Below are 13,935 nucleotides of genomic sequence, written 5' to 3'. Positions count from 1 at the left end.
TTGAGGTTTTGCTCTTTATAAATATAACTTATAGTTTAGTATGAATAACAAGCTAGTCATAATGTAGCCTCTTGGAGTTTATGTAGTCGTCTCGACGATTTTGTAGTGTTCGATATCAATAATATTTCTAGCTTTGTAATCCGTTTGTTCGTTTATCGTGATATGCACACTCTAATATTCAACTTGGGTCTTGGTTAGGGAATCGGTCCATATGAGCAATGTTTGGATGATGGCACATACATTAAATCACATGGATGTTGCATCGTTCTTTTCACTGAACGTCTAGTTATAAATCACTGAATGAAATTTGGAGTGTATTAGTATGGATAAAAATTAAAATAAGCTCTGCGAAAAGCAGATTCTATACACATACACGGTTGGTTACAGATACAAAATAGCACAACACTATGACACCTTTCCAACACTCTGGGGTACACCAACTAATTTCTACCTAAACTCAAATGGGAATATCAAGGACAACAAGACAATCACTCAGAAACTCGACCATGCACTGCAACAATCCATCACCCGCAATATGAGTTGATAAACTTTATGCTGATCCGAATTCGTGAATCCATTTCTCATGCCGTTCAATATCAGCTTGAGAAACACTCCGTTGGACCTTTGCCAAGGCTTCTTCGAAGTCACACATGGCAACAGGATCCTTTGAAATATCATCCTTGGACATGCTCTTAATCTCATATCTACGTCAGGGGCCACCTGATGCATCAGAAGCATTTGTTAGATTTAATTCATCTAGGATTAAAAAAAATATACCATTTGTTTCTTATCTTTATGACGTTACTACAGACATTTTACTTGTTCAAATTACAAAATGAATTCCCTGACACATCTTAGATTCTAATTGTCTAGAGCACAGAGTAGTCAATCTATATGATAAACAAAAACCAAAAATCCCAGGAAATTAGTGATTTTGCTATCCCACCGTTGAAGATGCCACATGCTTTTATTCTATTTTCATTTTCTAATTGGTATCACCACCTTAATAGCAGAAGAAGACACCATGTGAGCCATATTAAGTTATTAAGCCGCAACAGAAACACATGTCCAAATTTAATCTACAGAATACAATGAAGTTATAGAAAGGTATAGAATTAAGGTGCAAAATTCATAATATAACCATAATAGAATATCAGTAACTGCAGTACCTCGACAGTTTTCATATTTATCCGAATAAGTGCTTTACGGCTCTGAAAATTTGGAAGGGGAATATATAAACGTTTCTCCAGCCTCCTCATGAATGAATAACATCAGGTTAGAAATATCAAGACTGAACAGGCATTGTCAAGTGTTTTTTAAGCCTACCACTCTTTCCAACTCAAAGTTTGAAGAGCGGTTAGGAGTCTGAAACTTAAATACAACAAGATGAGGACCAACCTGAATGCCTCATCTATGTCCCATGGGAAGTTAGTAGCTGCCAAAACCATCACTACTTCATTTGTACCAGTATTGTTGACCCCATCTACCTGAACTAGAAGTTCAGATTTCACCCTTCTGGATGACTCATGCCCCCCTGATGCCCTAAACATATGGATATTTTGAAATTAGGTCAGCATAAGGAAAAATCCCACATTACAATGCATACAGGGGTAAGAATGGTCTTGATGACGTCGAATGGATACATACTCGAGCATGCCTTAAACCTCAGATTACAGGCAAGCAACAATGAGACAAAGTATGACGCACTACTCTCCGGCCTTAGGGTAGCAATAGAGTTCCAAGTCAAAGAGCTTTCAATCCATTGTGATTTAATGTTGATCGTCAACCAAGTCAAGGGAGACTACGCAACTCACAATCCAAGGCATTGCTCGACTAAGTCCAAGGCATTACTCGAAGGATTTGAAAAATACGAGATCCAAGAAATTCTAAAAAATAAGAATGGCCATACCGCTGCATTAACAAACATCACATCCATCATGGATTACTCATGCGAATGGACAATCCCTTTCGAATACCTCACCACCCCAAGCATTCATGAACCAGAGCTAGACATAGTTGTTACTATCGGTATAAGAGAGAACTAGATGGACAAGATCATAGGTTACATCCAAGCTTGCGAGAAATGTCAGAGGTAAGCGCCAATAAACGGTCAACATGTGGAGGAACTTAGCACTTTGACTGGGGCATAGCATTTCATACAATAGGGCATTAATCTTGTCAATCCATGAAAGACAGCTATATGAAACAAGGAAGATCTAATAGTAACAACAAACTATTTCTCCAAGTAGATTAAAGCAAATCCTTTGTCTCAAATTACTAGTGCAGCGGTAAATCCTTCACCTGGAAGAACATTATTTGTCGCTTTGGAATCCTCCACACCATACTCACAGATAATGGACTGCAACTCACTAGTTGCGAAGTTACGGACTACTACACGGAGTTTGGAATAAGTAGCTAGAAGAGTTACCTGGGGTTTTATGGGCATAACACACAACTGCTCGAAAAAGTGACTGGAGAAACTCCATTCACAATGGCTTATGGAACAGAAACCATCATCCCTGTCAATTTACTGCAATGCCGAACTTGTACACTAAAAAGTGAACTGAGTTAGAGAACACTGGGATCCTCATGTTTGACCTTTATGTTGCAGAAGAGCGCAGGGAATGTGCCCGAGTCCTACTTGTTGCTTACCAACAGAAAATCCAGTCATACTAAAGCAAAGGTGTTAAACCTCAAAGTTTTCAACTATGAGATCTTGTCTTGAGAGAAGTCTTCGAGAACACAAAAGTACGACGTGCAGGCAAACTCGGAACAAATTGGGAAGGACCATACAAAGTTGTCGGAGTAAGAGGTAAGGGAACGTACAATCTGCAACATATGGATGGAAATACAAGTACCAAAAGGTGGAACATTCCCAAGCTTAGATGATACTACTAAAGATTTCAATGTCAATGTCTGCGCGAAGATAAAGTCCATGGAGAACTCATCTTTTTAACACCCTAGTAAGCTCTTCGTTAAAGATAATCCCCAATATAGACATACTTTGTATCATCTTTTAACTAAAACAGCACCAGTGATTTGATTCTCCTTCTCAGAGATATGTAACCAGTCCTATTAGGATTCCATCACACCCATTGTCAAAATCTTATTCTCTTCATCAATAAAGATTCCTCAAAGTTTAATCATCACACATCTACTACATATTTGTTTGTTTTTTTTTCTTTTTTGAGATGCAAGGGATACCCTAAAAATCCCGAATAACACATAGCTTTGAAACTTCGCATAATTGCAAGTCTAAAAAACTCAAAGTGATAGTGTCAGGAATCTCCTTTAGCACAGATCCGGAATAACACACAGCTTTGAAACTTCGCATATTAAGTGCAATTACGATAGGTGGGTTACGGGCATGTGGACATAGCCCCCAGATCCTGAAGTCCATCACACCATCCAGACTTCGAAAGTTTATACAACCTAAGGGTTGTGGGTTATACCATTCAAACCTGGCTCTACGCCATTCAAAGGAATAATCGAAATGATGATCCGAAAATCATCCGAGGATGGTTCAAAGCTCCAACACTGAGGACGATTACTTCTATCATGTGTAGAGCCAGGTTTGAATGTTCAGAGATCCAAACCAATGTACTAACTCAAGTACGTTATGCGGCATCATGTGTATAATGCAAGTTTGAAAAAGGCATCCAGACTAAGAAATCCTCAGGATGAACTTTATTCCAAATAAGCTCGAATGCACAGAAATGCCTTAGCCAAGTCAACTAAGTGTAATATAATCGAAAATGTTCAGGCTCAACACATAGAGTCTGCAAAAGGATTATAAAAGTGTTTCTAAACTACATGTAGGCAATCAAGCCCCTACAAACTTTCATTTAAGATTCATTATGGATGGACATGGAATTCAAACTGAGAAGGAAGCCCCTTCGTGATGACATGTGATCTCTAAAATCCTCAGACCCAGAATGGGGCAATATAAACGAACAAATAAACAAAATTTTACTTGAAGATAAAAGACCACATCAAAGCTAAGAGCCGAAGATCATTCCAAACAAAACCCTTAACTTTCTCATCCTTAATCCAACCAATGCATTATGGCAAATTCAGAATAAAAGATTTATCATGTGCTTAATACTCGGTGTTAGAGAAAGGTGGTATTCTGATTATTACATTGATAAATCTTTACAAGCACCAAGTTTGGGAGGTATATTTTTTTGAAATCACTGTTACCTAGGAAAGTTTTAAGCTTTGTCCTATGCCTACAAACTTGCTCCCTAATATCCATTACTCATTACTCCAAAGTTAGTCTACTTTGGAAAAAGTCTCCTAAGGCTCAACCATATAAAGAAGGGTAGGGAACTTGCCTTAATTGCAAGTTTGCCACTTCATTGTGAGATGGTATAAAGGCAACTCTATAACATCTCATCATTAGGGTTTTTCTTTGAGGAAATTGGAGTGAACACAAACGCTCCCTTTCTCTCTAAGAGGCTAGCCACCCTAGAGGAACATAGCACTAGGTCACTCATCTCCTCAACAATGCTCTCCTTGGTATGGAAAAATTAGAGGTTCTCTATTTTGGGAACTTGGAGAATCCTATTTTTCATCTGCTAGGATCAGCTAGGTCACCCAACATTCACTATGGGTCGGGAGGAATCCTAATTTCCTAAGATATCTCTAAGATATGATAAAGGCTATCTCCTAATTTCCCTTAAAAAAAAAATTATATACTTCCGCATACGTGACCTTACCAAATGAAAGCATCTTATTCCAACTGAAACATTTATTTTTCCAACATGTTAGTCTAGGTGCGACAGTGCATGCATACTAAATTGCATTTTATATGCAACACAACCGGATCACTTTAAGAGACCATTCTCTATCAAAACCCATCTGACAAAATCTCAAGATCCTTTATGATTATCCATGACTTTTCAAAAACAACACCCAGGCTTATCACATCACCGGGCCTATCCCCCTAAACTATCATCTTTATAGTTGCATCATTGCCGTGCGTATCCCAATATCCCAAATGGTCAAATCAATGGGGATTGAGACAAATATTAGGCTTAAATAATTTAATATATTACTAAGAAATAATATCATGACTAAAATCACAACATTATTTCTCAATAATAATTGATAATCACCCTGTCATTTAACGACACTTGATTACTCAGGCTGATAATGTAAAATCGGGTCCAAATAGCTTATCAGCTATTAGTTGTTAAGTCTATATGTATGAATTATTGATGTAAGTTATGATGTGCAATCTGCAAAAGGAAATCAGGAACCTAATTTGTTCATGTTTGTGATTTCATCTGCAGTATCTGCAATATCATTGAAAACTTTGAAATTGGCCAACATCCAAATTCTCACTGGAGGAAGTAATTACAAGAAGTGGAGAAGCGACATTGGATTGTTGCTAACGATCAATGAATATGACATTTCCATTGATACTCCAAAACCAACAATCACATACCAGAGTACTAGATCAGAGAAAGCAGATCATGAAAGATGGATGAGAGCCAACAAGGTGGCACTTTCCAGGATGTGGCATGATTGATACAGTTCGTGGGGGCATCAAAAGACATGAATTAGATGTTGAATATTTGAGTGCAAATGAGAAGAAATTCAAGGAGTCTCAGAAGGCTGAAATCAGCCAATACATGGCCGTATTGACAACCAATAAGATTGATAGTACTAGTTCCATTCGAGACCACATAATGAAGATGGCCGATGCTGTTGAGAAATTGAAAGCATTGGATGTCCATATTGGAGAAAAACAGTTGGTTTTTATGATTGTTGACCCTAAAAACTACCAAGCCTACGTGGCGCACAGGCCGAGTAATCTATAAGCTAACTACGTCCTTCGGTGAATGCAGGGTGTGCCAACTCGTCGGTCGAGCTCGGCCGAGGAGTAAAATTTGTTGACGTTGCGTTGGGTACGCTGCTGACTTCTTGATCTTGCGATTGTGGCCGAGGAAGGAACACGGCTCGGCCTTCGAGTTCTAGAGCCTAAAGACAAGGCTGCTAACTTAGCGAAGTTCAATATCAAATTCGGCTTCCAATGGGCCGAATGTAGTAACTCGTAACACCTCACTTCGCCGAGAAGGCTAATGAGATGACCTCGACCAATAAGGATTTAGAAATCCTTCTCGACCGAGACTTGAATAGGTAATCAACCGTCCTCGCCGCAGTGCTGTTGATGCCAACGGAAGATGCTGCGAGATCGGCTGATTCTACGGTGACAGAGCTATCTATGCCGACTTAAGATATCACCGATTGCTTTCACAGTGCTGTTGATGCCAACGGAAGATGTGTTAGCGAAAAGGGAAAATAAAAATCTCAGTTGTTGAGAGAGTTTGCGCAGGGCAGTTGTGTGTTGAATTTGAGGTCCCTTGCTTGTTGCAACGCACCTTGTATTTATAGCATTCACTTAGCGCAAAATCCAGCTGTGACCATCAATAACCACAAATAATAATCGTTATGCAAAGATGATTATCCAATAAGAGTCATCGCATTATGCCAATGTGTTGAATTTGAGTCATCGCACTCGACGTCTTTGGTGCTAACCACGCTTTTCAACCAAACCACGTAACTAATGATGGCATGCCAATTCCATCTTTGGTAAAGATAAGCATTGTCGTTCTGTCCATTTCCAAAGCCTAGGAAAATCAGGCTTTATCCACTTCATTTGGCAGGCACAAGTTTGATAATAATTATCCCATGCATGCATCACATTGGCATAACTAATCTTCCAAGTTGGACTCCACCTTGGTTACCAACTGATGCCACTACATGCTAGGACTCTTCTCATAATGCATGATGCTCAATCCTCGGGTTGAATGCTAAGAATCCCAAATTAAATTGACCTGTTCTGCTTACTTCGATATAGTTTGCTTCACATTTATCTCGTATAAGAAAATATAAAGATAATTCATCATTAAAAAATAAGTATTAAGATAAAAAATCATAATATTATCTTTTAACAAAAATATCTTCACTTTTCCATCCGACGGTCGAGAACTATGCTTACTCAACGGCCTTGATTATAGGGGTCGATGGTGTAAATTTGGGTCCAAACAATGATCCTCCAGGCGCTTCCAATCAAATACTCTAAACTGAAGGTGTCTGATAATACCCAAGACAAGAGTTGGGATATAGATGAGCTCATCGCACAATGTGTTCAGGAGGAAACTCGGCAAAAGCAAGAAAGAGGCAAGGATGTTGAGACTGTGAATTTCGTGCAAGGAGGAAAGGGGAAGAAGTTCTAAAATCCTAGAAACATCTTAGGTAAATTCTCTAAACCTTCCAAGAATTATGATAAGTTTGATGCATCTGCTAAAGTATTTGAATCTTCTAAAGGATATAACAATCTTAAACCTAAAATTAAAAAAGTTGCTAAGCTCAAGTGTTTTTTCTACAAAACTCGAGGTCATTTAAGAAAGGAGTGTGAACTGTTTAAGGATTATATGAGAGCGAATGGGAAAGAAATAGTTAATGTCTGTGTTGAGTCAAACTTGATTGAAGTTCCATTAAATTCTTGGTGGTTTGATACTGGTTGCACAATGCACATAACTAATTCACTGCATGGTTTTGAAAAACAAAAGGAATATGTTTTCAACTATTTTAATGTTTTTGTGGGGTAAGGGACAAAAGTTGTAGTTGAAGCTGTTGGAAAAGTAAAATTGAAATTGTCTTCAGGTTTTGTTTTGGAATTAAAAGATGTACTTTATGTGCCAAAGATAGCCTCTAAACTTGTAAAAAATGGTTTTTACTTTTTGGTGTAAGGTGGAAGATGCTGGTTAGGTATTTATAAAAAAAAAATATATACATTTTTGTTTTATGTATTTTTAAACAATTGTGATTCATAATCCAAAACGGAATTACATGGGGTTTGTATATAGGGGTTTGCAAAAGGAAAGATAAAGTTCAGTTGTGATTCATAATCCAAAACGGAATTACATGGGGTTTGTATATAGCCCACACATTCACTACAAACTCTGGAAAAGTTCAGTCATGGTAAAATTGTAACAGGGCACACCCCTTAGAACGAGCTTGTCCTCAGGCGACAAACTCTGGAAAATGGGTCAGGATCAAATTCAAATCATCCCAAGTTGCATCGGCAAGGAGTTCATCGATTATGGGAACCGAAAAACAATCCTTGATGGTGATCAAATTGACCATGCGATAGTCAACACAAAAACGCCAGGAGGCTTCACCCTTGGCCACTAACAGAGCGGGCAACGAGAAAGGGCTAAGGCTAGGGCGGATGATGCATGTGGCCAACATCGTGTCAACCTCCCATTTGAGCTCCGCCTTTTGGGCATGCCCATAATGGTATGGTCGTACATTAACGGGACCGGTGCCTGGGAGGAAGGGAATCCGATGATTGATATCCCGGTGAGGTGGCAACAATGACCGAAGATTGAAACAGGTCATCATAGTGATGTAGCACGGCCTCCCCCTGCCCATACCGATTTTATGTGGATGCTTGGTTCTTAAGGTCAATGACTCAACAATGCTAGTGGTCTTCTTTATCTAGCCTTAAGTTTCCTACATCTCTGTGTGCTAGTTTCCTCTTCCTCTGGTCATGAAGTCGGCAGCTAACCTAGTCTTGTATGAAAGAAGTATCTTTGATAAAATAAAATAAAAAGAGTAGAATTTTACCAACATGGAGAAGTATCTTTGATATAAAATAATAATAATAAAAAAAATAATAAATAATAATAAAAATAAAAACATAATTTTACCAAAGTCAAGTATGGTAAATTATACTCCAAAGTTCTCGCAAGTGCATCTCATTACTCGTAATCAGGTCATAAGTAATTTGAACCCAGAATTCACACAACATAACATCTTTCATATACTTTTTTCACACAAAAGTATATGAAAGTTTTGGTTCAAAGTGTTGAAAAGATTGAAATGTGGTATAAGGTGGAAGAAGCTGGTTAGGTATTTAAAAAAAATATAAAAATTTTTGTTTTTTGTTTTTTGTATTTTTAAACAATTTTTAATAATTTTTATTGAGTTAATCAATCTGAACCGTTAGATTTGAGAAAACATGGAGATCAAACAACCCAAAATTGGATGTGCTATAATGAGTAGAATTTTACCAAGTCAAGTGGGGTATAGGCGTGGAGAATCAGAAGAGTGGAAAAAGAAAAATCATTAGAGGTAGGTAGTTTTACAATAATGTCCTTGAAGATTTAATGTGTTGGTTCGTTTGATGAGGGTACTTTTTTCCATTACCCATTCCGCCTTGACTGAGCGTTGATTGATCACTTGACACAAGGGGACAAAGTTTGTCGAGGATTAAATCAAAGGAAAACTAATAAAAATGGTTTGAAAACTTTGAATTTTAACGATAAGGATAAAATAAAAGGTAAAGTTGTTAAAAGTTAATGCTTTACTTAAACTGATTCTGTGTAAAAGGGCTGACTGTTGCCTTTATCAGTCGACCCATTCTCTTTATCAGTCGACCCAATTACTTCAGTCGGCTTATGTATTGAGCCATATATATCAGGAATAAGTACGTAAATGAATAGAGACATATATGTCAGGTTTTATGACCTTCGCTTGGTTGCTTCGGTCACTAGTGAGGATAAGTACGTAAATGAATAGAGACAGAGAAGCAAACACAGGATGTACGTGGTTCACCCAGATTGGCTACGTCCACGGAGTAGAGGAGTTCTTATTAGTAGTGAAGGGCTTACACAAGTACAAAGGATCAAGCTCTCAATTTAGTGAGTTCTTGTGAATGATTTAACACAAATGGCATTAGGCAATATTGTGGGGGAATGACCCCTATTTATAGAAAAACTTGTAGCTTTGTCACATTGACATGTGTCATGTTATGATTGGTTCTTGATGTTGACACGTGCTGCGCTCTGATTGGCTTCTAATCTTGACACGTGTCGAGTAGTGATTGGCCTCCTGGTCGGAGGGGAACTCTTCTGGGTCCTTGACAGTATAGCGTTGGCCGGTGCTCGGTAGTTTCGGGATTGGTCAAGTATGGTACAAACAGTGCTCCCCTAAGTTCCCGAGTGAGGGAAACTCCTCGGTTGGGGACTTGCAAGATCCAATCCCTTGAGTAATCACGAAACTTCTAAGTACCGAAGTGTGGTCTGATCTTCATCTGCCCTTCTCTGGAAGTACCTTTCCTCCAACCGGGAATGGTGTATTTAGCTGATGTTGACGCACAAGGTAATGTATCAATTTCACTTGAAGCTTAGTTGTAGTTTCGGGCTTAGTCAAGTGTGATACAAACCCTATAGTAGGAGTCCCCCAAGTCGCCGAGCTAGGAGATCTGCCGAAAGAGGTGACAGACAAGGTAAGCAGTCAAACTTCCAAGTAAGCAACCCAGGATCAGAGATTTGACTTCGGCTTCCGGTTGATTGTTCTTCTTCTCCTTGTCTCTCATTCAACTATCAGGATAAGGAGAAGCAAATGGATAAGAGATGATATGAGATACTTTTGCTTTTGAAGAAGTAACTTTCCACAGGCTTATTCTTGAACTGTGCTGGAGGGTTTTCTGGTGCCCTTCAGAGTATAAGGCCGACTCAAAAATTTGAGGGTCAAAACAAGTCCATCAAATCTAGAGTACGTTCGACCTTGATGATATGGGATACTTTTGCTGTTGACGGAATAATGAATGTGGTATGGAAAGGTGTCGTGCTGTAGTGATCTGTTTCAGCCCACCGTTGAACCTTCTGCTTCAATCTTTTGCATGGCAGAAGTGGTGTGCAACCTTTGCATTTAAATGGTCCTTCAGAACATTCCTTCATAGTGACTCATCCCCGCTTGGCAGCTTCAGTGTAAAGAGCCAATATCTGATCAACTGTCATGAGGTATTTGCCGGTGGAATTCGTGACCTTGACAGCAGTTGAGGATGAGTACTCGAGAGCAATGCTAAGTAAGCAACCAGGCAAATGCTCCAGGCAGTCAGTTCCAAATTGGAGGTTTGATTTCAGGTTCCGACTGACTGCTCTCTTTCTCCTTGTCCTGCAGGTGTGGACAAGGACAAAGACAAAGACAGGGAGAAAGCATGATATGGGATACTCTTGCTTTCGACCCTGATGATATGAGATACTCTTGTTCTTGGTGTGGCTTATTTGCTGAGGTATTATCGGGGGGAAATAAAGCTGAGTATTTCGAGAGGTTATGTTGAGGGTGCCTTTTCGAATGCGAGAAAGGGTTGAGCATTTTTGCAGGTTTTTCTGTCCGTTGAGGAGGGAGGTCAATGTATATAGGGATTTCCCAATAACAAGTAGTAATGCTATTCCTTTACCCTTCTTGGTCACAGCAATGTAGTGGGAGCTGCCAGCTTCACGTGTTTTAATTTTGTCAGAGCACTTTGAAAAAGTGGTATGTGGTATCTGGAAAGCTGATATTACGTGTGAAGATTACAGACAAGCTTTATCTAAGGAAATTTGGCTCTCGAAGTTCTGAGAGTTGTGCCTCTTCGGTTTTCGAACAAGCAATCCCGTCGAGGATCTGACTCTCGAGATTCGGAAAGCGGTGCTACTCCGGTTTTTGAGAAAGTAATTATGTTGGGAGTCTTTTCTCGAATGTGAGTAAAGGTTGGACGTTCTTGCCAACCTGTCTTGCCGCAAAACACGGAGGTCGACACACATAGGGACTTTCCAGTTGTCAAGCAGTGGTGCTGTTCCTTTACCCTTATGGGTAATAGTAGGGTAGCTGGAACTTCGAAATTCTCGTGCCTAAACTTTGTCAGAGATCTTTGACAAAGTTATATGTGGTACCCGAGGAGTTGATGGTGCATATGGAAAGCGGTGATTGAACAGTAAGATTCACGTGCTTTCTACTTCACCAGAAATCTTCGACAGATTGCCCGTAATTTCCGCAAAGTTGATTGTGCATGTGACAGGTGCTGACGAGGCTGAAAAAGCAGGTGCTTCTTCGATTTCTGAGATCGGCCCTCGTGGTCTTTGAGCAGCCCAGCTTTTGAGAAAGCAAACGCCTCTTCGATTTCTGAGATCGGCCCTCGTGGTCTCTGAGCAGCCCAGCTTTTGAGAAAGCAAACGCCTCTTCGATTTCTGAAGCTCCGTCGAGTGCAGATTTTTATAGAGGCTGGCATTAAGTTCCACAGCACACTTGAATCTCTACCAGTAGAAGCTCATTTCTTGCACTTCTAAGATCTTGATTTGTCTGACCTCTTCCTTCTTCAACACATTTGAAAATGTCTGGACCCTCCGACCGTCGTTTTGACTTGAACCTTGGAGAAGAGACAGCCACGCCTTCTCCAGACAACATATGGCGCCCATCCTTCATATCCCCTACTGGTCCTCTTACCGTTGGGGATTCTGTGATGAAGAATGATATGACCGCTGCAGTGGTGGCCAGGAACCTTCTCACTCCCAAAGATAACAGATTACTTTCCAAACGGTCTGATGAGTTGGCTGTTAAGGACTCTCTGGCTCTTAGTGTTCAGTGTGCAGGTTCTGTGTCTAATATGGCCCAACGCCTATTTGCTAGAACCCGCCAAGTTGAATCATTGGCTGCTGAAGTGATAAGTCTCAAACAGGAGATTAGAGGGCTCAAGCATGAGAATAAGCAGTTGCACCGGCTCGCCCATGACTATGCTACAAACATGAAGAGGAAGCTTGACCAGATGAAGGAATCTGATGGTAAGGTTTTACTTGATCATCAGCGGTTTGTGGGTTTGTTCCAAAGGCATTTATTGCCTTCGTCCTCTGGGGCTGTACCTGGTAATGAAGCTTCAAATGATGAACCTCTAATGCCTCCTCCTTCTGGGGTTTTGTCAAGTACTGAGGCTCCGGATAACCACCCTCCGGTGCTTTCTCTTTCTGGGGCTCTACCGACTGCTGAGACTTCCCCTAAGCAACCTTTGTGAAGGCTCCCTTTTGTTTGTTTATTTTGACTCATGTATATGTACATATTTGTGGCTTATCGAAAATATTAATAAATAAGCTTTGCTTCATTTCAACATATTGTGTTAAATACACCAAAGCCTTCTTCATAAAGTTCTTTGAATTTTTGCTTTTGTTGAAACCTGTATTGTTGAAGCTTTGTGAGTGAAGCATGTAGTTTGAGGTAGTGTTCCCTTAATTTCCCGAGTGAGGAAAACTTCTCGGTTGGAGACTTGAAAAATCCAAGTCACTGAGTGGTTGTGAGACTGCCGAGTATCAAGGTGCAGTAGCATATGGTGGGAGTCCCCCAAGTCTTCAGGCGAAGAGAGTTGCCGAATGAGGTGTCTCGCGTGTTACTAATTTGTCAAAGTAACGAATCCTTGTTTCGATGTCACACATTCGTATATGCTTTATCTAAAAATATTTCCAACTTTTGTGTGTTTGATGCTGCATGCTATTGACTAGACAAGATCAAGTGCAATTAGTAGCTTTTCTCTCTTTTTCATCTTTTCTTTGGTGGAATTGCTTTTCGTTTCCACTAATCAGCCTGAGTGGATGCAAGATAACACCTTTCTCTATAGCTCAGATTGCAAAGTCGTCTTCATGAAAGTTTTTCCTTATCTTGTGAACTACAACATATCCAAATTTGAGATCCATCGGAGTAGTACAACTTCAGAAATTCAAGTATGATGAGTAACTGTTCATCAATGTTCTGTTAATCCGTCAGACTTGTTGTGAGCTTCGAAACTCCATTTTCCCTTGTTCAGATCAACATACGTTCTTCATCGAAGTTGTTCCTTAACTTGTGAACTACAACATATCCAAATTTGAGGTCCCTCGGAGCAGTATAACTCTAGAAATCCAGGTATGATGAGTGACTGTTTATCATTTGTCTGTCAACCCGTCAGATTTGTTGTGAGCTTTGAAACTCTATTTTCTCTTGCTCAGATCAGCATGCTTTCTTCATTGAAGTTGTTCCTCAGCTTGTGAACTACAACATATCCAAATTTGAGATCCCTCGGAGCAGTATAACTCCAGAAATCCAGGTATGATGAATGACTGGTTATTATTT

General features: G+C 39.7%; 1 long non-coding RNA gene across 1 annotated transcript; it reads right to left on the bottom strand.

Moving 5' to 3' along the window:
• Window positions 1-297: 297 nt before the first annotated feature.
• LOC108171101 (uncharacterized) lies at window positions 298-1,268 on the bottom strand. Its single transcript, XR_001787524.3, has 2 exons — window positions 1,170-1,268; window positions 298-720 (listed from the first exon to the last, which is right to left on the bottom strand). It is a non-coding gene; the product is annotated as an uncharacterized lncRNA (long non-coding RNA).
• Between the last annotated feature and the right edge of the window lie 12,667 nt (window positions 1,269-13,935).

Source organism: Malus domestica, chromosome 01 (genome assembly GCF_042453785.1).
Source record: "Malus domestica chromosome 01, GDT2T_hap1".
Lineage (NCBI taxonomy): Eukaryota > Viridiplantae > Streptophyta > Magnoliopsida > Rosales > Rosaceae > Malus > Malus domestica.
This window is presented reverse-complemented; position numbering and strand designations above follow the sequence as displayed.